General features: G+C 39.0%; 1 protein-coding gene across 1 annotated transcript in view; it reads left to right on the top strand.

The window, feature by feature from the left end:
- The window catches only part of LOC124167315 (triple functional domain protein), a 352896-nt gene that overhangs the window by 26046 nt on the left and 302568 nt on the right, over positions 1-24282 (top strand). The window lies entirely within an intron of this gene.

The following is a 24282-nucleotide window of genomic DNA, read 5'->3' on the forward strand; positions in this document are numbered from 1 at the left end:
ACTTTCTCCTCTCTCAGGTTATTTTTGATTTTGGTTGCGAAGAGCGTTGATAAGCGATTGAGGCGTCTGTGAAGTACTGTTATATGATTCACGGAATCATAATTTAATTTGTTGTAGTGGAACTGGAAACCATCAAAGCGTGATACTTTTCTTGGTGGCTTTTATTTACAGGTGCAACGATTTTCATTACGCACTCGGTACAAATGTGTTCTGCACATATTTTACATGTTGTCCGACATTGATACTGTATCTCATCGGAAAGCGTTTTACGTGAGCATAAAAACCGTGGGAAATTACAAGTTTTTACAATTTATTGGCAACTAGTACTCTTCTTTTCTATAGTATGATCTCTTTTGGCACTTCTGCCCGTTAGAACGTTTCATTTACCGTGTTTGGTTACCAAGAGACGACGCTGCTTTTACATGCTTAATATTTGCTGAAGTTTCAATATTTTTGTATTTAAACATAAGAGGAGCAACAATGGTTATGAATGCGAGGAAGCACCAATTCAGCTTCTTACCGATCAAAAGCTTGACTTAGTCCTAGATTTTAGGATATTGAGTTCATAAAAGCCCTTCATATCTGCCCGCTGAATACATGTCTCCCCTTGTGCCCGTTCGTAAGGTTTTGGTATTAGGCTTGATCTTATTCCTCGCTGGAATAAGTATTTTCACCTCCCACTGTGATGTTGAAAATGAATATATTTCGTGTCATGTCACTAGAAATATACCATTGGTAGTGATTTTGAGCCAATTGCATTTTCTCGTGTATAAACTTCTATGACGGTGAAGGGTTCACCGTTGACAGCTCAGCTGTTGGCTGCTATTGAAGTTCCTCTGAACTGATTTTGAATCATAGCTTCCAGTTTTCCGCTGAATGTGTTGTGTATGCCTGATGTACTGGCAATATATTTATCAATTATGGTAGTCGAAATGTTAGTTTAAAACCCATGAATAGTTGGAAAATATTTTTATTGAGTGTCGTGAGTCTTAATATCATGATTGAAATTTGATATACCATAATTGAAAATTCCATCTTTCGAAGGGTCTCAACCTTGATAGCTAGCCTCTCAGTGTCCAAATCATAAAAAAAACAATGATTCTGTGGTATACCATCACGGCATCAGTTTATTCGTGTTTTTTTTTTGTCAACACTGATCGAAATGTATTAAGAATTCTTTTTTTAAACCAGCTTCGTAAGGTGCTTAATAGAATTATGTTCAGCGTTGACTATGTATCTAACGTAAATGGAAAGTAAAGACCTCATTGGTCTTTTAATTGAGAAGAATTTTCCCATAGTTCCTCATTTGTTATTCTTAAATCAATTATTATAATAAATGTTGTCTTGAAAAGTGTTATGTGAAACGAGTTATCATTTTTATCATACGCCATCATTTTCCGAAACACTGACGTAATCGACTGCGGGTCCCTGAGACTCTACACCTTCGGTATTTTTAATTTTAAATTGAAACGCTTGTACAAATCTTATACCTTTGTCACCACATATTTCATATTAATGGTTACTCATCATGAATATTAAAGGTATACAATATCATCTGCGGAATGAATTTGTATTTGGCTGGGTTTTCAACGGTTATTGCTGTTAAATAATTGAATGAAATAATTAACCATGGCTCGTTAATATTAAGCGGGCTTTTTATGAAGGCTCAGATAGTCAGTTGCCAAATATTTTCAATTTTCCCCTATTTCGCTTCACGCTGTATGAACGCGAAAATCTCAGCAATTACACCCTTTTAATCCTTCAAAGCTGTCTTAAAATAATATTAACATTAAGCGTATCACTGGCTTTGTGGGCATCTGCTGGAAATGCTTGTGGCGTAGTCGGATAATAACGGATATTATAGGTATTGCTTTAATTCCTTTGGTTTTTCAATTTAATGCCTTCGCTGGGAAATATAATGGGAACCAACAGATGATTATCATGTCCGAAACATGAAAGTTCTTTGAAGTAATTACAGATTGCACGTGGGTATTTGTGATATGATTAATTGATACGAGAATGGTGATAATAAATAGAGCGGCCACTCTTCTAGAAAACGTGGAAAATCATGAAAAGTCATGTATGATAACAGAAATGTGGAAAAATTGGAATTTTTGTTCAATGAAATTGGTGAAATTTATCTCTCCTACATGTAGGCATATCTTCAATATTTGAACCTATCATTTTACCAGCGTGTCATTCAAATGACTTACCATTTTTTAACATTCATGTAGGTACCTATCTATATTTTGCTTTGTTTGCAGAGAAATATTTAAAAGAGCTCAATTGAATACTTTTTATTCTTAGATTGAGAGTTATTAATATAATAATTATAGAAATACCCTTTTATTAATACTAATAATAATAATTTATTTTTCGTAAAAATTCTCACCCGCTACAATTTATGCTGTGAGACTTTCTATATAGTAGTCTAGAAACCTGAAAAATTCAGGGAATATCAATTTGACATTTGTGTGGCCTCAACGGTAATAGCTTAAATTTTGGTGAAAATGGTCGCGTTTATGGACTGAGCGATTGATTTTGTTTCTCTGGGCACAAGGTCACGAATGGTAACTTGGATCAGAGGCTGCTCACAGTCGGCTCAAATCTCATAACATCTCTGCTGCGTTTGAGTGTCGTATCATAAATGGATTTCACACGCTCACTTACGTCCACCTTTACCTTCCCGACTGTCTTCTCCACTCTTGCTGCTTTATTCACAGCTGCCCTTTCGCCTTTGCGTCCATTTCAGTCCTGTAGTACCTAGAAAACCTGCCCCAATGTCAGATTGCGGGCTTCTTCTTTTTTCTACCACGTATGCGGAAACGTGGACACTGAGGAAAGAAGACGAGAGAAGATTGGAGGCATTCGAGATGTGGGTATGGAGAAGAATGGAGAGGGTGAAATGGACGTAGAGGAAAAGGAACGACGAAGTGCTGGATGTGGTTGGCGAGGAGAGGCAGCTTTTAGATGAGATACGGAGGAGACAGAAGGTATGGGTGGAGTTAGTGCTTAGCGGGGAGGGGATGTTGAAAAAGGTGTTAGAGGGTAGAATGTTAGGGAAACGAGGGAGGGGACGGAAAAGAATAGGATTTTTAGATAGATTGAAAGGGATTAGGCCTAACAGTGAATTAAAGAAGGCAGTGCTGGAAGGAAAGGGAGGCTTCCAGATCACTTCTTGCACACTCCATGGAAACCTAACTTATTCGGTAGAATACTATAATAAATAATAATAATTGTCCTCAAAGATGGGCCCAAATTCCTCTCAGTGTACCCTTCGAGCGACGTCTTTCCCTTGTCTCAAACCACTCTCTCTCTCTCCGCTGTGGTCGAAGCGGAGAGAGAAACGGAATACTGTCTCGGAGAGTGTCTTTCGGACTTCTCTGACGTTGTTTGGTATCTTTATTCGACGAAACCCGATTTGAACGATCCGTATCATCGACCGTAAGGTGCCAAATTGAGTCTTATACTTTTGTTTCGCTTTATCGATCTTCGTTCTCTTTCTCCTAGGCTTACTTGTAACGTTGTGGAAATTCGTCCATCGATCGAGTCATACCACATGTTCTCTTTTTCAACAGATGTTCCTCTTTAGTTCCTCTTTGCTAGTGCGAGTGAGCTGGGCATGTGTCCTACGAGACTAGTGTGCTGTTTTTCTTACCTTCAGGAGCGATGATGTAACACAAAAAATGTAGGCAGCGATGCAAAACCGTTATTTAAAATTTCGTGTTTATGTCTTAATTTTTGTGTCGTGTTGTATGTTGTTGAAGTAAATCATTAGCATAGCATATTTGCTTAACTTGAAGGGAATGCCTACCGGAATAACACCCTCTATTAAATATGACTCAATTAAATGTTGAAAGATGAGCGGAATCGATTTAATATTTTGAGTATAAGAGCTGTTTTATTTTTCGGTGGATTGCGTTGAATTATTCGTGGTGAAGGTGGGTCTTTCTCGTGATAATGTCAGACGAAGTTACTTCGCGGTCTTATTCAATTCCTCTAGTTGAGCGTAATTCGGGCGGCCTAATAATTTTGGATGGTGTCATTTTCTGGAGTCTGCATCTCTTTAAGCTTCTGCTGAGATTCATTTAGTAAAAAATTCACTAATAGGAACGGAAGGGTAAGCGAAGGAGTTAAATTGGCTCTCGAGTGCTGGAGATAGTTCACATTACGGCTGTTGCCGAAGTAGGCAGATGTTGTTAAACTAATTATGGATGTTCGAGGAATCCACTTTCGAGCTCGTGGTGTTTCGTTATTATCCAGCAGCCCTGATTGCTTCCTCCGTGTCGTTAAGCGCTGACGATGATTTGGAATGTTTTTAATGGGATGACATTTCAGTGGCTTCCTTATCCACTTGACGACTCCTCGTGTAGCACTTACTTAAATGCCTTGATGTAGAGATTTCCATCCCATTAACGTCTTCGTAATAGACTGTTGTTAGGAAATTCAAAAGCGTTCGCTCTCGAAGTCGGGTGATGATTTGAATTATTACCGTGACCACATTGTGCTGTGAATCAGGTATTGAAGTAAGAAATAGTGTATTTCGCATCAATCTCTAACTTATTGGTTTTAGAGGAAGTTAAACACATTATATCTTGAAAATCTCTGCGTCTCTATTAAAAATAAAATTTAATGCATTGAATGTAATGAGCTTAGAATTTTTGTGGTTCATTTGGTACAGATTTTAGAATTTGTAACCTAGTGTTGTACATTAATCGGTAAAAATGTGTCATCGGACTAGGTTTTGTCATCCGTAATTATTTATGGACTTAATGCTCAATTACTATCATAGTAATATTAGCTTTTTACAAAGCAGTCAATATCTACCCTAGATGATTACAGAAAGCTAAATAAATAGAAATAAATCTATTTTCAACGGCAGTACTGCTGGATATATGGTAAAACAAATCGGTGACTTCTTTCCATTTGCTTAAATATAGTTTATGAGCTTTCCCGCCATATTTCATTCTAATTTGAATCTCTCCCCAGAAAGTGGCTACATTTGTACTTGACGTGGCCGGTGTATCATCCCCCTTCCTAAACCTGCCTTTTCTTTTGTTTTTGATTCGCATATTAAAAAAAACGTCTTCTCTCTTTATCGATCTCCGTTTTTAATCACTCCTGCCTGTCTTTTCTGCTTGTTCGTCTCTCCCTGAAGTTCAATCCTGCCGAGTCGAATTAGATGTGGACGATTTTCCTTTGCCTTCAGCCCGGAGTGCCCAGAAATTTCATTTTATCGCATCCGCGGCTGCATTCATCCCTTCCCCATCTCGTCTCCGGCCGAAGTGGTGGTAAATCAACCCTGTAATCATCCCCGCCGCGCCCTCCATCTTTTTTTTTCTAAGTCTGTTGGTTTTTTTGCGACCATCTCTCCTGTCCTCGTGGGGAAGGGAACGAGGAACCGGGAATGAGGCAGTCCTATCCGTCGCGCCACTTCGCTTTTCATGCCTTACCTCCCGCGACCGCAGCTCTTCTCTCGTTCTTTTATCTCTCATCGCGTTCGCTGTGGCAGTTCTTCCCATCACGTCATCAGCCCCCGTTCATCTCCTCCCCCCTCCGTTGGTCTCTTCCACCCAGAGGTGATCACCTTAAAAGTATATAGTCTGCTCTGTGGTAAAGAACGCATGATTTTTTTCTATTGTTTAAAAAATGTCATAGTTATTTATTTTTCGTTTTTGTTAACATTTTACATTATTTTTCTTTAATATGGACAATAATGCCTTTTTAGTAACTTACGTGTACTTTTTAACATCCAATTAAATTTGACTATATGCATGTAAAGTACTGTGATTAACACTAAGTCTTAAAGAAACAAATTTGCTTCTTAAATTTGTTTCATATGTATATAATTTGCGCGTTTTACAGGTTTTTATCATACATATTTGCTCTGCTAAAAAGGAGAAATAGAACTCAATTAACCAATTGGCCTAAGGCCTTCCTCTGGTAGTGCTTATGGCAGATATATATAACGCAGTCTAATGTTGTAATTTATCAGGATAATGCTTTTCTGAAGGTGAACAGAATGTGGCTTTCGAACTTAAACTTGTGGAAATCATCGTGACTAAAAATATTAACTTCACTATGAAGTGCGAAATGGAATCGACGTATAGAAATTAAGTGGAACCTTTTCTCTGGCATCACCTCATGTTTCAGCTAATAATTGATTGAATATTATCTTGAGGTTCCAACTGTATTTTATATATCATTTAACAACTGTTGCATGGTATTTCGTTCGAGTTGAGTCATAGTATCTAAATTTTGAGCTTTAATCTTCGGTTCAGCTCATGTAAAAATATCGAAAATAGAATTTTGTTATTAACATTATTAGTAAGTCATGTAGGCGAAATTGGAAGCTTATCATGAAAGCTAGAGAGCATATTGCCATAGTGGAGTAGCTATTAGTGGTACCTATTTGTGTAGGCTCGTATAAAAGGTTGCAGAATGTATTTCTAGTGGGGTAGCCAAGGCGCCGCGGTGGGAAAAAGTTAATGTCAATGTATTTTTAAAGAACTTATTTACGATTTTCCCCTAAATTTTGGAAGAGGAAGATGAGTACGTATAAATTAGGGAAATTAAGTTTCGGCCCACTAGGAAATGGAGTATATAGGGGAGAAATTGTTTAACAATATTTTAGCACTAAAATGTTGCAAAAATTTGGATTGCGTGCCATCGATTTTATAGTCGTTAATGTCGTAAGCAAAGAATGAGCTTTGAAATGAGCTAAAAACTCATTGATCTTCGATAAGTATGCGTAGGAATAAAAAAATATTTTTCAAGGATGGTTTTTTTACAAAAAAGTAAAAATTAAAATATAAATAAATCGCACAAATGTTTTCGCGAAGTTATATGTGGATGTCAATTTTTTGTGAGTAAACATCAATTCACAAAGTATTGTGCAAAGCCGAGACCCTAAGAGTCAGTCGATCGTTAATTGTGGTGGAATGATAGAGGCATCATTCCAAAACGATCATAATGGCAAGTAAAATCATCATTCGTTGCGAGTGACCGAGGTGTTAATCTAAAACTATCATAACGGTGAGTAAACCTAATTTTCTTTGTCATTACTGGCAATCTGTTTCCATGGTTTTCACCTCCACCCTGTGTTAACTATCCCTGCTCCTGTCGTCTTAACCCCTAAACTCTGCCTTTCCCGCGCCTCGTCGCGTTTCTTTCCCCCGCCACGCCACACCGCCCTTCTCTGCCTCGCAACCTCCGGGCCTTGGGTAATGAACGCCGGGAAATGTACGCCTCGGGCCTTCCATTCATTCTCCTCCTCTCCTCTTCTCACGCTCTCCCACACCCTCTACCACCCTTTTAATCTCTTCTCGTCTTCCCTCACTCTCATTCTCCCCTCCCCCCCCCCCCACGCTCACCTGATTCACTATCTTAATTCCGAACTTAGAGGCACCGCGTTGCCCGAGGGCCTCATCGCGACTGCCAGCCGGTAACCATCTTACGTTTCCTCTCAATCTTTCCGTCCCCCTCTCACCCTCTCCTTTTACAAGTCTCCTCTCCCGCTGTGCGAAGTCTTCTCCCGCCAGAGTTCCTCTCCAGGTTATCGGCAAAGTTTTTTTTCCTCTCTCTCTCTCTTCTCCGTCCGTGCCCTTGATTTTTCCTTATTGATAAGGGTTGGCGCTTCGTGATTTATTCTTGACGTATCGCGTTCGTTCCACTCGGGAGCGTTCCCTGCCATTAAGAGGGCTTTATATACCTTGTCCCCAATCTGCCTTGATGGAAATCACGTATTTTTAGTTTTCTTGTTCCATTCCGCCACTTCCTAAAGGAGGCTTCATAATTGATTCATTTGCTGCTGCTCCCTCAATGAGAGTGCGTGGGACATCAAGGATTTTTGTTCCATTTACTCCATAATCTTCTTGGAAGTTTTTAATTCGAGGCTACCTTTTCAATGTAAAGTTTATGAGACTTCTCGATTTGCAGTGTTATTCATGTGCGAGGTCGAGTATTTTTATGTTCTCCTTTGATTATCTCCATTGAATACCATTCCATTGAATAAATTGGTTAATTTAACACCAATCGTTTAGGGTTTTTATATGCCGTTTTAATTTACTGCGTTAAAAAATAGGCATCTTCAAAAATAAGTAATCTAATATCATGTGATTTTGGGATCACGTGTAGTTTACGTTTACCAGATGAGTGGGCATTACTTTTGGTGAGCCAGAACCTCGAGTGATCATGAGTTAGTAGTAGCGCTCTTTGATTTTGCCTAGTGCTTTGAATCCACTGCTTCCTACCTCGATTTATTCTCTATTTGAGAGCTTCAGCAGCTTAAAGATTCAACGTTTCAAAGCAAGTGGAATCAGCGTATGTAGTTATTCCTTGATTTTTACTTGTCGGTAATGTCTTCAGAAGATTTCACGAGCGTCGTGATCCTGCAAAATTTATCTTATGCAATATCCCTCCTCGGCGTTTGATATGTTTACAGTGAATAAAGTTTGCAAATACTTCATTTTAGGGAAATGAAATCGAATTTCTCTTTCGTCTTAGTCAAGGTCTCTTGTTGTAGAGTCCTCCTTTTATTGTAGTCACTGAAAACATATTTCGCGTCATTTATTGGTAACTACACATCTTTGGCTATAGGTACCCTTGATGCAATCTTCCGAGAATTTTGAAGGTTGAGGGCTGCATCACATTATACTTGATCCAGCCCAAGTCTTTATTTTGCATTGAAGACGGAGTGTGGTGTGTTAGACGCCGTTGTATGTTTGGCTCGATTTTGATTTTTTGATGCCAAGGAAATGACTGAGTTACTGGTATATTCCTCAGAAAAAACTAGAATAGATACAGAAAAAATAGATAAAAACAGCAATAAAAATCAAAAACCTCACTGCGGATTTCAAAAGCTATCGTGATTGGCTGAAGTCCACTACGTCCTATTTGGAGATAGTATCGAGCAACCGCTTTAATTCCGCATTTCAAATATCTGTGCGAGTATAAACTACTATGCTTATCAGGCAGCATTGTTTCGCGATCCTAGTAAGCCATCATCTCACCGAATCACCTCGAAACTGTGGTTGGTTTAGTTCTCTGTGATGTTTACTTAAGGGCTCTGATAACAGCGCTTTACGCGTGGATCTGCGCTAACCTAATCCCTAATTTGCTTTCTCAGCCACGGTGCGGTGGTGTTGGTTTCCTGGACGCCGCGAAAACAATCAGTGCCTCACTTTCGGCGCGGCAAGGGTGAACTACCTTTGTTTCAAAACTGCTTTATTTCCAAACTCGACTTTCCGCCTTTGTATGTGCGCCGTCGTCTGCCGCGGAAAGATCCGTTCGTCGTCGGGGTCGTTCTTCTAGGGGAAAGAGTCGGCCCCATGGGGGGCAAACCGTTTCATCCCTGGGCCTCATTTCCCTCTCAGCTCGCGTCTCTTACTTATAACCCCCTAACCCACCTCCCACCATTCTCCCTCGCTTCCTCTCTCACGCCTCGTGTTAGCAGAGGAGCTAAATTTGGTAAAGGGAGGAGCGGGCGGCAGGGGAGGTGGGAAGGGTCGCTAAATTAGTTTCAGTGTTTCGTTTACGAAAATTGGGCAGTGGGTCCTACCAAGCGGATTCGTAGTCGTGCCTCCACTTTATTTAATTTTCAATTGCTGCGACCTTGAGTTGTTAGGATGTGTGCGAGTGTCGGGCGTGCATTTTCTCTTGCTAATTAATTCATTATTTTATTATATTATTTTACTCACTCCTTTAATGACTCCGCCAGGTTTTCTTTTTCCTCCTTTTTTTTCGTATTTCCGTCTTTTAAAAATATTGGTAGTGTTATTTTGCGTTTCAAGTTGCTAAGAATACTTAATATCTTTTCCACTTTTATCCATCATGGCGTGATTTCGATGTTTTGTCATGATGAAACGCAAACCATGATTAGTCATTTAATTGAATTTCACCCAATATTTTATCTAAATTTCTCTCGACGAGTTTGGGTAGAATCCGGAAACTCTCCGTAAAAGTTATCATGAATTCTTGTGAATTCGCTCAGTTTTTTAACTGACTTATGTTTTTTTTAATTGATAACGTGTACAATTTTTGCGCATTGGATACATTTTCTTTTATAATCGCGTTAAATACCTTTATTATTTTCATTGTTATTTTAATTCCACCTCAAAGATAATAGTAAATTTGTGAGGAGTCTGCGACCGTTTTCTGTGCGTGCGCGATGAATTCAAGAACCAAGGCCATCGATCACACAGCCATGGTGACAAGTCGGGGGGAATCCCCCTCTTCCATCCTGTGGTTTCCCTGCATCGATTTTGGCTTCGGAGTCGTGCAATCACAGGTGAGAAACCGCAGTTCTCCTTTTGAAATTGGCTGGAGAAATTTACTGGATGCATTCGGTATGAGTTTTTGAAACCACTGTCAAATAACTTAGGATCGAATTCACATCCACATACGATTAGAGATGATAAAATATCACCCACTCCCTTGTATGAGCACGTTGGGTATTGATATTAACTAACTTATTAACTAGTTACTGTATTTATGCATTGCTACTTCTTCCGTAGAAGTGTCTTAAAAATTGTTCCTTTATCGTATTTTTAATCCTTTAAAATTAAACTATTTTTTGGAGAAATCACTATGGGGTACTTAGTTATGCCCTCTTCTGTCATGATTTTTTATTTTATTAAAGTTGTTTATTTTTTATCAATTCTTTTATTCCTAGATATAACTGCCACAAAAAATTTTTAATTTCAAGGTAGCTTTAATTTTTTTAGAACATTAAACTGATATTTGTCTTTGATATATGTCTTATTTACTTCTGTTTTTATGTGGGTGGGTTCATTTATAGGATTTCCCTCGTTGAACACGCGCATTTAATCCAGCAGGAAGAGAATTTATTGCGTTGACTCATATTGTTGCTGCTTCTTCGGTTAAAATACGTGTCTTAAAATTACTCTTATCTATGAGGTGACGCGAAAAGTTTGGGAAAGTGATGTCCAATCACAGTAGATTATGTTTTTGGCGATTGAAGTTAGCTCTGTCAAGTAAGAAATGTTTGTGTGCAGGAACGGCGAAGTTTTTCCGCGTGAAGAAATCGGTTCAGACATTATTTTGTTTGTTTGTTGAGCGTTAATATGAAGCACGTAATGATTGAATATGCTCTTTTAAGGGCTGTGAAGTTAATTATAATTACCAGTACTCTTCTATACTTTAGAAACACGAGGAAGTTCTAGTGGTTCATGGAGAGTTCAGCCTCGGGTTGGACAGTGATGCCAACAAGGGTGAGGACCCAGCGATAAAATTTCCTCGTGTAGTTTGTGGTGTGCCCTAAAGTTTCTCAATCAATTTCTTTGTCGGCACATAAGTTGCCTAAATAACGCCTTATTCGATTTTTCGTTCAAATCGTTCTTAAGTGTTTTGGAGGGAGAGGGCTTTCGAAATGGGGGTCTGGTCCAATGTTTTCGGCCTCTCTCCCCGCCAGGGAAACTGGCCCAACTGCTGGAAGTTTTGAAGGGACATTTGCTGGAGCTACGCAGCTGTGTGCCATCGTTAAATAGGCCCTTCGCTTGCGGAGGAAGTGTTGCTCCTCGTGCGAAACATATCGTTATGACGTGTTCGGAACCCACTAGTAACCTCCAGGAACGTGCAAGTGGCTGCAAGCTATTAGCTCACTCCAGCAAAAGAAAAGGGCCTACTTATTTTGAGGTTTCGTTTTTTGGGGTGCTGGGAAAATCATTGTAAGTGGGTACTCTTCTTGTTAGAACCATAAGAAAAATTCTAGTTAGTGAATGATTTCAATTTGGTTTTGATTTTTATACTTTTCTGTTCGTGTCTCGTTACTCCTATGTGGATGCGAATTTTATTGCTAGTCCACAGTTTCTAAAAGTGTAAATCCTAATGCAGAAATATTCATCAAGGCCGAATTTTTGGGACTACCAATCATAATTACGTGTATCGTAGGAGCATCATTCCAATAGGGTGGTTTCCTATTATTTTTTATTACCTAAATCGAAAGATTAATACTCCTGGAGTACGTATTTCATGCTTTTAGGTTTTTTAATGATGATATTTATTTTTCGCGATTAAATGAAAAGTGAACATTTTCAAGCGCGCGAAAACGCGACGGCTCAGTATGAAAGCCGGTAAAAGCCCGTGTGACGTCATTCTGGTTCCGGCTGTCGCCGTGTAAGGCCACCTTTGTGTGAGGCTATGAGCGCCGCTACGATGCGATGCAGGCAGGTAGCAGAGTATCCAGCTAGCAGGTAGCTTTTGGCTTAAATAAGGATTATTAATACCCCATCAAACGAACTTTCCGACCTTGGGCAATTTTAATAGTTGATTATGAAGAGATGCTTCCCTGAGCTCTGTGCCTCATGCATGCATTGGTAATCTCAGACGATGTAAAAATCCTGACTACTCGTATAGCATCTGGGTCCCTGTGACGTCACGTGGAGTGGTATCGTATGGTCGCCAATCTGGCGTTTTTCAAATGAGGTTAAAATTGACCATTGACATTCGTCTAAACTGGGATTTCTGTAACCAAATAATTTGTATGTTATGAATACACTAATGGTGGGTAACGAATCGCAATGAATGCCTTTAGTTTTCTGTGATAAAGGAAACTACCCTATTCTTTGTTTTCAATAATTTTCTATTTCGCCTTCGCTAATTTGCTAATTCATTTCTCTGGCTTGTGGGGTGATATTACTTTGAGGATTCTTCGTTCGTTTGCACCGCCTTATGTTTGATCGATAACTAGGTGAAAAGGGCAGTGGGCATGCACGGAAAAAAAAGATTTGATTAAAACTATCGAACTGGTGTGATAGGGATTATTTTTGTTAAATATACTTAAACTTTGATGCAAATTATTAAGCACTTGATTTATTTTACCAAACGCTAGCGTGAGCTCTTGATATATTTCATCAAACATTTTGGTATTGCATAATTTGGTCAATTGTACGGAAGAGTTTCGTAAAAATAACCGAATTAATTCAATACGATTCTGAGTTTGATAACTTTTATCGAAGTTATGATTAATTTTACGAAGGTGATTGCTTGTTCGGTAAAAATTATCAAACTCTACATTGCTATGCAAATTTAGTTTGATAGAATTTACCAAGTGTTTCGTAATCTATTGAACGGTCAATCGTTCCTCTTATGTTTATACCAATACACATTTGCAGTTGAAAGATTCTTAAACAGGCCTTACATAAAAGATAAGTTGGTAGAAATGATTTTGTTTTCAATATTTGTGATGGCGATAACGTTTTAATTTTGTTTACGTTCATTTTTCTGTTTTTTCCTGCTTTAAATTGCAATACTACCCGTTAGCTGGTGCATCAAAGACTTTGATTGAATCGCATATTATCATAGATATTAAAGCTGTAAGGAGATGTTTGTGTATTTCGACACATTAAAACTTTAATTAGAGGTATTCCTGAGGTATAATCATTCGCGATCATGTTTAATAACATGTGATAAAAGCCGTGATACTAGACCCAATCCATGCTAAGGATATCACCCAGCACGTTAAAGCCATCTCTATGTCGATGTAATAAGCCTGCAAATAAAGTTTTCTTGCGCATCTGCACTAGATATTCATATGGAGTTACTACGTAATGCAATTGTGTGCATCAAGTATTCCTCTTAAGCATACAAAGGGAAACTGTAGTCACACCTTATTCACATTTCAAAACAAAGGTTAAATACTTACAATAATAATATATTACAGCGTTTAAGTTAGCAATTATTATGACAACCGATTTAGACTAGTTGTTAGAGTCCGTTGCTACCACGCGGAGGGCCCACGTTCAATGCTGCTTGCAGGCTTGTTATTTTTCCACTTTTTTTTGTATTTTTTTTTGCAGAAACTTACGCCAAACTCGTAATTTTATTATTTTCAATCATAGTAGTGTTTTCTGGGTTGAAAATATTTCACATGTGCACGCTACGTCGATTTTATTACCCTTTCGATTTTGATAGTTTTTATCGAACTGCCGTAGCCATTTCGGTAACAATTACCAAATCAGTTTGATAGAATTTATCAAACTGGTTTGGTAATAATTACTGAATTTTTCAATGTGCCATATGAACCCAAAAGTTTGATAAATTTCATCAGATTTCGATAGTTCTAACTAAACTTTTTTTTCCGTGTGATTTAGTTATCTTATGTCCGTTTTTGTAATAGAAGTGCGTGAATTTGTATTTTTGTTTTACTTTTCTCATGTTTTTATACCTTAGATTTTTTATGAGAGATGATTGGAGACTGTTCAGTGGTACTGTTGGGTGAAACTGGTCGATTGAAAGTTGACGTAGTCAAAGGTGGCAACTCGGGTATCTAAATCTCATCCTAATACCACACCTTAGTGGGAGATTAGTTCTTTTTTAGATTAGTTTAGTAGACTATCCTCGGAGTTCAGTCCATATTCTCTTAATTTGTATGCTACAATAACTCAGAACTAAGAAGTTGTGGTTGAAATGGAAGAAAACCCCGAATAATTGAGGGTGATTAGAAAATCAGGGTTTCGACTTAGAATACGTATAACCCGCGGATAAACACCCTTTGTAATTAATACCGTTATAATCCGTGGTTTTTGCGTTTAATTTATTTTATGCAGAATTATCCATGGACTTATTTTTTTATATAATTAGTATATAATTCGGTCGCCTGCTCCACAAAGGAGTCGCTTTTTTCTAACGAAGCCAACATATTTTTCTTTCATCCTTGGTTGACGTGTTACCCCTTTTGCTTCTAAAGGGATTTCGTTCAGTTTTTCGCCTTAATGGGAACATTCAAGGTGCCGGAGTGATAAATACGTAATTTGGATTGAGGATCCTCAAGGCCTTCCGAAGGCATCTCGAAGGGTGGGAGGAAGCGACGTGATGCTGGAGACTTCGGGTTTCCAACTCGTTTGTAAGGTATCCCGGAGGGCGATATTGTCGCGTGCACTAAGGGGACTCGGGGGAAGCAGAGAGGGTTGGGGAGATGGGCTTCTATTTTTCCGAGAACAACTTAGCCATCATGACGAAGATCCCTTTGGGCTTTTATAGATTCCTTTTGAGCGTGCAAGTTTGCCATCCTTGGCTCGGTCAAGGTATTATGTGGGATTAATAAGTGCGTCATACTGAAAGCATGAGTTCCATGGTGCAAAAATAATCCTAGGAAAATTAAGCGTGTTTATTCATCGCTGTACAAAATAATGTCAAGGAAAATGGAGCGTTTTCTCACTGCAAACACGTAGAACGTAAGTGTTTTTGCGTAGTGTTTCAATGGATTGACGTTGTATATGCATTTAAAGGATCGTATGGATCGTTTGCTTATGGCTCTCAAAAAGAGGGAAAAAAGCTCTCGTTAATGCATGTCATTTGGATTCTTTTTACTCGCTTCAAAACTTCTAGACTGTGTTCAGTTTGACTGTGCAGACTTTTCATGACGAAGTTCTCCCGTGGCAAAATATGCCACGTAAAATATCATGGGGATTCGCGGTTATTTTTTTAGGTATGAGTTTCTGAAGTAGATTCAGATTGCTTGAAGTGCAATACATTTCCAGTTTTCATGAACTGTTTGCGAAGTTGCATTGAATGGGAAACTATATACTACTATGGGAAATTTTTGGTTCAGTTCCAAAAAAAAGGCATTAAATGAGGTCACAATAATATGGTATAATCGCGTTTCGACTGCCTTATTTTCCAGTATTTGGAATTTTCGTGGAGAGGGTTAATTCAAAAAGTTTGTGGAACTACATGTTTGGCCGCATTTTTTGTTACGCATAATTTGTTCGAGTATGGAGTAGGTGCTGGGCATGTTATGTTCAAGCAATAAATGGGGCTCCTAGAGAATGCGGAAGTTTGTCATGGGTAACTGGAGGAAATTCGTATTTCTAAGTTAGTTTGAAGGTATAAATCGTTTCAGCCTTGATTTGTGGAATGTTGTTATATCCATGATAAAAGCGCAAATGGTAATTTCCACACTATTTCCACACTATACTTAACATTGTGTTACATTAAGAAGTGTGGACATTACCATTTGTGTTTTTATCGTGGATATAGTTTGGAGGTTTTTGTGCTAGTGCACACATCTGGAATATCTAGAAGTGGCAAATTAAGAAAATACTGAATAACGTATTAGGCACGTTTTTTTATGCTCAACATCATTTGCGCTGTATAAAAATTTGCTACTTATCACTTCTGAAAGACCATCTGCGTTATTGTCGTCAATTTCTTATTCCGTGTATTAAAACCTCAATTTTTCGTGCTTGATGTCTTTTTCCTCGCCCTTTTACGAGCCTCAGCATTAGTCATAGGGCTGTTTATTGGCGGAGGATATTTTTACAAACAGGATCCTTAAGTGAACGTTATTGAAAATGCTATCTTGTCATCTTTGCCTTTGGTAGTCGGCCCCTAGTTACTCTTTGGATTATTCTAGTTGGTGAGTGAAGTTGGGTTCCGAAGCTGTATCAATATTTGTTCAACATCAGTATCTCTTTGGAGAACCTGGGAAATCTTAATTAATTTTTGGCGTGATATCCGTGAGACTTCTTGGTTTTTTATTAATGCGCGATGAAACGTCAAGGTCCTTCCTTCAAATCAAGGAAAAGTTTCCTCTCTTGAAAATGTCGTGCTTCACGGGGCTTTAAGCGAGGGAGTTAGCATAAAATAAATCACGCTCCTTTGTATACGCACGCAACTGTCCTTTTTCCCCATTAAATTCAAAACGCAAAACATTCTATTGTTCTCGAGAAAGTAGTTTCGAAATTTTCATGCTTTCCCAGATGATTAATTCTTTGCTGATAATGCATCGGAATTGTACCCTAAGAACAACTATGACAAAACATCTAGTTTTAAAAATAGGCTCTGATATGATGCCATCTACTGATACTCTATGGTAACAAATTACTTTCAAATTATTTTGGCGGAAAAGTTAGAAAAGCTATTCATAGATATTTATGAAATCTCGCAGTGAGGTTTTACTTTTTACGTGGCATTAACGTGAAATGCCGTCAATAATGATTGCTCGTCAATTTCTTTCTTTTTCAATGGTGTTTATCGGAAAAAATATTAAACAATATCGGTGTCATTTCTTTCGATAGAAGGTACTCATTCCCTACTGCGAAAACTTGGAAAAATTATTGTGACTAATATCTAAGTAATTTATGCATATTTATTTCTTGTCATGGTTCACTTTTTTTATAAAAGTGCTTCATGTGTAAGTTTCTGTTTTAAACATATGCTTTTTTATGTGTGCCTCTCGTAGCTCATTCGTCATTTTGATGGATCAAATCCTATATTTTTTACATTACCCAAAATATATATATTTTTTACACCAAGGTTATCCTTTGAAGCTACAATCGACATTGCTGCAGGAAATGTCTCATCCTATTTCACTCAAACTTTTTCTCACGCATCGCATGCGAATTGCTCCTGGCGTCGCTTCCCTCGTTTCAATTTTTTTGTTCCTGAATTGAAGGGTGAAACATCCCGTGCCACTCATTGGCAGTCGCGCTGCCGCCGTCACGTGACTTTGATCCCCCACCGCGTCATCCGCGGAATGTTTTCCCCAATATCCCTTTCATGCTTCCGCCGAACTCCGCTGCCCGTTCGCATTTGACATTCGACTTCGCGTCTCCCTCCACAATGCATAGCGAGCTTGTCCGTCATCTATTTTCAGTCGGCAGCGACTCGGTCGCTCGACCTCGAATGCTACCTCCGACGTGTGTGTCCGCTTGCAGGCGAGCCCGCGAACCGTAAGGTAGGAGGGTATTGTGGCCGTCGATGTGCTGTCTCGTAATTGCAATTTGAGGCAGGGAAGGGTAGGGGAAAGGGTTTTGTCAGCGAGGTCCGGGGTGCGGCAACAATGCATTCAGCCGGGTGGAGGTTACAGGAGCGAGGTATTGGTGGTCGGCGGGTGTCCGTGTGATAAACGGCGGGAGTCCATTCAGTCGCCTCAATGAGTGAGCCTAATACCCGTTACGTTTGCGGCCGCTTCTGTCTCTCCCTCCTAGCGTTTCTCGTTCCTCCACCCCCACTCCTTTCCCGCGCTAACCCTTCGCGTACATTCTAGTAAAATCAGTTGTCCGTGATTTCATTTCCTCGGAGTTCGTTTTGTTATGAGAAAAAGCAATATAACTGATCTATTTTCGATTTATTTGTACCCCTGATAGTAAACCTTTTCAGCATTACCATGACGGCGATACCACTCTGTTATATTGTAGGTGTAATGACGTCTATATTTTTGTGGTTATTCTACCTCTTTCTTTCTTGAGCCCTCCCTTGCAGTGAGCCCGAGCTTTGTGGTATTAATCGCTCAATTCTAAAAAAAATCATAGCCCTGTTTTAATCCGTAATTTCCGATCAAAAGTTCAGAAGATCGATCATGTGTAGAAAAAATATGAATAATTCATTTTCATAATAATTCTCTTAAGTGACAAAGGTGTATTTTAGTTACTCCATTGACTCAGTGATTTGCATTAACCCGAAATTAACGAATGGTGCAATAATTTCAAATTATTATCCATAGATTTGAGTGATCACAACCCAATGCTCTAAATGTTTTGGCGTGAAAAGGATATTTGATTGAATTGATGTAGAACCTGCTAGGTTTAATGCAATGATAAACATTTGGTCAAAATTAGGCCATTTACATTGACTGGACAATTATTTTACACATTTTTTCACTCCCAGTATGATTTTATTACACTGATCCTCCCTGTACGAATTTATGTTATGTAATAGTTCTGTAATTTATTGATATTTTTTTGTTGCCAAAGTATTCGTTCATAATTATTTCATAAAACGATGCATGCAGTATTTAGATATAATTGAAGGTCAATTAAACACGTACGGTTTTTTAATGAATAAAATTTAGCCAGTAATAAAAAAATTCTTCATATTTATTTCGCGTATTCCTTTTTAATTTTTCACTGATATCTTTTTTACCTTCGGGTCTCAAGTTCTCTCCAAAAAAACAACCAATCGGGGGTCGTTTACCTCTATCAATTCTTCCCCCCTTGGATTTGAACCCTGGCCTTCCACGTAGTAAGCTATTAATTGTATCCATCGCCTTTATCCGTTCCCCTTTTGCGATTCTCCCACTAGCCTTTTCGCCCTCTCCCCCGCACATGATGGACCTCCATCCTCATCCCTCTCGTTGGTGCCCAGCGCATTTCCTGCACAATTCTCGCGCAGTAAATGAATGCGCCCGTTCGCCGTGGAGCCACGCCCCTGTCTCACTCCCTGCCACTGCCATCCGCTCTCCTCCCCCGCATGCGATTTCCCTTCGGCCGCCCTTTCAACCCCATTCTTCCTCCGTTTCCTCAACCCACGCTTTCACAGTGGTGCCCCTCGCCTCGCCATCCTGCCACGCGCATCGGCAGGCAACTGTCGGACCGACCCCTCTACCCCCCTCATTTCTTCATTTCCTTCCCTTTTGTCTCAGCTTCCCCTCGCTCTTCATATCCTACCAACTGCGTACTCGCTTCCCCCGTCAAACTCAACGTCTACTGCCCTCCTGCATTCTTCCAGTGTTACCATCAATGGGGAAGAATTTTTCCCCATTGCGGTGCAGAGGAAATTGGACGCGAGGCTTTTCGGGGTAGGGTGCAAACTTTTTCGAGCATAACGCGTGAAAGTAGTTCAGATTAAGAGGATAGGTCACGGGAGGGGGTCATTACTTCCCCCTGGTGCTGCTTTTTAAAATATTGCTTGCGTATCAATGGATCCAAGCCCGTAGGAATGTGGTTATTTATTTTGAATGGAATATTAGGTGTTTCTAACGAGTCTCATCGTGAATTTTTGAATTGTGAATATTCTAAATTTTTCGGTTTTTTTAATGGCCACTTTGACAATGAGTTCCCTTTTATAACCCCTGGAAATTTTTGTGATTTTTTTTTACATGATTCGCATGATAATAAGCTCATATTTATGGACTCATTTAATACATTTATAGAAAGGCCTTCTCGGAAAATTTTTACAGGGTGGCGTACAATATTAGTGACCAAGGTTTGCTAGATTTGTCTCTCATTACGGTACCTCAGTCCTAATCTGCCATACCCCCAAACGCCAAGGGTGCGAAAACGAACTATTGTATACAAGTGTCAAAAGTGTACATTTATAATACTAGTATTAGGATTCATAAATATTCTTAGTTTACTCGTAAAATAATATTAAATTGATAGCCCTAGATGAGCAAGAAATTTAGTAAACTTGAAAAATTATAACTAAATAATCACATCAAAATTTTTAAAGAAAATGGTTTTACAAATAAGTTTATCATCTAATGAATAATTTACCATGGAAAAACTACTAAATAACAGAGTAGATCTTTTTTCACGATCTAATTAAAAAACGGTTCGTTTTCGCACCTTCGGCAGTAAGTGGGTTAGATATCATCGAACTATGAAGGAAATAAGAAAATAGTTGTTGAATGAAATAAATAGCCTATTTCTTCCACTGTTCTTATTAGTCACATTCCTTATTTTCACGAGCGTCCACGATGGTGTCATTCAATGAAAACTGTTCCGCCCCTTCTTCTTCCTTATCTTAAAAAACGATGCTACATTTTAGATTTACCATGTTACGGATGCAGCGATCACATTCTTTCAACTGGTGGTTTCTTTTCTCTTTTTGTAATTGCTTTAAGCTTTCGGCTTCATCCTTGGTCTTTTTCTGTGTAACGTATCCGTAGAAACATTGATTTCCAGCTGCTGTAGTAACCCCATTAAATTGTATTATTGTATGTTCTTGTAGTGCGTGGATAGTTGGCGAGAAAGTTCGCTAACAGTGTGTCTTCGCAGCTCCGAACCAGAATATTGTGGGCTATCCTATTCTGTTGTTAGTTCTCTGTATAAAATGCTCGCGTTTCCTCGGGAATGCTGTCGTGTTTTGATTCAGTTTGCCTCCTTGGGCTCTCCGCCTCTCAAAACCCGCCTCGCCTTCTCCCTGCACTTGAGATGAATGGACTCACATCAGCTAGTTAACTCAGGGCAAGTCGTCACGCGACACGCCCTTACGTCATTGTCAGTCCTCCCGAAATTACGAAAACAAGAGATGCATCTCCCTTCCTTTCTCTTCCCCCCTCTCTCTCTCTCCTTGGCTGGTGACTGGCTGCCTTTCGGGCGTGTTTGTCGTAGTAGACCGTGGCCAACGCCTTTCTCTCGCCCTCGCCGCCTCTACTCCTCCTCTTCCGACACCCTCCATTTCCGCTCTCGGTGGAAGGGTTGTTGCGGGGCTCTATATATACGTTCCAAAGTTAAGGGAAAGTTTTCTTCGTTGAAAAAGGGGAGAAATATATGGGGAATATTTTCTTGGCGACGGGCGTCGTTCATCCAGCTGTGAGGTTTGTGGAAGGACTGGATGGGTAGTTTAAAAAAATATCCAATGTATACAAGAATATTAATGTTATACTCGTATTTTCTCAACATTCCTTGGTATTTTAAACCATTTTTCCTTTTTTTAGTTAAATGATTCTTTTTGCACATATTTTAGTTAGCTCAGTATAAAATAAGGGAATCTTGGTAATGAGCTTTTAGTAAGTAATTTATTCTTAATTTCATTTAATTGGGGAATTAACTTGATTGCTCTTTTTAGCGAAAGCTCCGATTATACCTTTGAATTCTCACCAACACCACTGTTTGTCAGTAAAGCTCAACATGTTTTTATAGGGTTTCGGATATTACGGTAAATACCGCAAATGGTTTGGTCATTCATGAGCTGATATTAGACTATTATTGTTTCAGAACTTGAACTTACCTCATTTAAAATTTATTATCTTGGCGACGCGATGTGGAAGACTATATTATGGTAGTCGGATTATTGCCACTGTCATGCTGTTTGTATGGCATGTATGCTTCTTAGGTAATGTTTCATCTAAAATTCACTAATTCTTGGTTGACCTTGTGGTATTTCATTATAAGTTATCCCTGGATGTACACAATTACTTATACCACTTTTTTATATATAAGAGCGCGACCCGGGTTTCAATGAATAATCATCAGAATCATTAATTAGCGCCTGATGATGATGATTATTCATTGAAACCCGGGTCGCGCTCATATATATAAAAAAGTGGTTAAGTAATTGTGTACATCCAGGAAAAACTTATAATGTTTCATCTGCTCGTTGACCCAGGAACGCCTGTAGAAATGAGAAAGTAAAGTATTAATCATTATGTGAAACCTTTCATTCCTTGTCCCCCACCACTGGATCCGTATTCAGTGTTTCAGCAAAGTGTCATTTGATATTTTTTACTCCAAATTGTTTGGAAGAGTACCTTAAACTTCACTGATGGCTTTCCCCGCCCTCAAGGAAAAATTATCTGTGTCCCTGCTGTGAGTGAATCACTTACCTCCGCATCGCAGTCCGTCGTAGACTTTTTGGGCGGCCTCTTACCTCCTCCCACTCCCACCTAAATTGGAAACATAGTTCACAGCGACGGTCCCTTGGGCAGGGCAGCAAGGAGAAATCGGGTGGAGGGGGAACGCGACCGTGAAAGCGTTGAGAGGTGGGGTTTGAGAGGGGTGGCGGCGGGGAGCGGAAGACGGAGCCTTGGCGGGTGGCCGTAGAGGAAGTTAGTTCACTCCCTCCATCCTCGCAGTCGCCTCAAGTCTGGCGGTGGAGGGAAAAAGCTACTCCCTCTCTCGGGAGAGGGACAAGGGAACTTGTGTACACTCAACTGATGCACTCACTCAGTGGAGTACTTAGTGGTTCCCCGTCCCTCTCTTCCTCTTGTCTGGTCTGTGGTTTTCCCAACTAATACCATTTGTCGGGCGAGAGAGCCTGTTAAGGATATTCGATTTCGGTTTGGTGGCTGAAAGGTTGCGGCGTTTTTTTTATATCCCTCTTCGGAGTACGTCCTCTGTTTTTTTTAAGCTGGTCGAGACTTGAGATAAGCTTAGGGTCAAGTAGTTGGTATTCTTGAGGTCGGATAGTGGTGGATTAGTGTGGTGTGAGGCCCTTTAATGGTGCTTTTGCCAATGTTAAAACTTCATGCTGTTCATGCAGTTATGTCTTTTACTCTTCTGGGAACGAACTCTCGCTTCAGTGGTTTAGAAATTTTGACGTTATATTAATTGTTTATAGTTATTTTCTCTTTGGAAGTCTATAGTATTACATATTTAACTTCTTGCCTATAATTTAGTGATCAGTTTTTTTATGATGATGCAAGATATATTTTAATTGGTTTTTATTCTATTTTATTTTCTTAATTTTTCTAACGGGATTTTTAGTCTTCAACTTCAGGTCTACGAGATATTGAAGGTGACTGCATTTGTTACTCACTAGAAATAATGGAAATCTTATTACTAGGAGAGTGAATTTGCTTCCGTTTTGGGACTCCCCAATAAGGTTTTTATCAACTAGTTTCTATCAACTAATAATCGTCTTCGTCACCTTTAATAGTGGGAAATTCCGATGCTGATAATTCTGAAATTAATGGATAGTTGATGGAAATGACGGCCCTCCAAACTGTTCTCGCGCCATATCTTGAGACTCAATTTTTTATTGTTGATTGTGAATGTGGGAATTTATTTTGTCGGAGATGGTAACATGGTAGTTGTCTTTGTAGAGACAAGGGTTTTTTGGGTTATAATAAAATCAGTGCTGCCGTTATTGCCTTTCTAGTCCAAAGTAAGTTTGTTTTTGGGAGTTGGAAGAACGGAAGTTTTCTCAGTCTTCGTATCCAGAAAGCTGAGGTATTCGTCCAATACAGGAGTATTGATAATTTTTCTGCCCACATCATGGGGCCTGAGGGAGATTTAAGTTCAATTTCTGTCCGTCAATAAGCCAAAGATATAGTTAAAAAACAGTATTGATAAATTGCTAATTTCATTTCATAATGATTTCAAAGTGCATGGTCATAATAGCTGTTAAAAGGAAGAGTACAAGAAGATGTAATTTATAAGGAAGGTTAATATGTAATTACGATGGAGGGTCATAGTTAAATTTTTTATTCATGAGTACTATCTTCATTCGTGATGTGTTCTACTTTTTCAGAGGTTTTTTTTTGCATAATCATTCCAGTTGTCCTCCTGGAAGCCGCGAAATTTCTGATTTTTCGTTTCATGAAATATAGGATTCTCTTTAACTGAATTTATTCATTGTGTATGTACACCGAATATAGATGGAAAAACGGTCATAATTTCTTTTGGAATAAACTTATGGTATTTTCTACATTTTAGTCATTTTTGAAAGCAGCTCTTGAAGCGGAAAAAAAATATTTGTATGGCGAATTACGAGTTCATTTCGATGCATTCTGTTTTCATCCCTAAATCCGGATCCTAATCCGCATTTCAGTCAGGTTTAATCCAGACTGATGATACGGAAACATCGTGATTAGTC

The sequence above is a fragment of the Ischnura elegans genome, chromosome 1 (genome assembly GCF_921293095.1).
Source record: "Ischnura elegans chromosome 1, ioIscEleg1.1, whole genome shotgun sequence".
Classification (NCBI taxonomy): domain Eukaryota; kingdom Metazoa; phylum Arthropoda; class Insecta; order Odonata; family Coenagrionidae; genus Ischnura; species Ischnura elegans.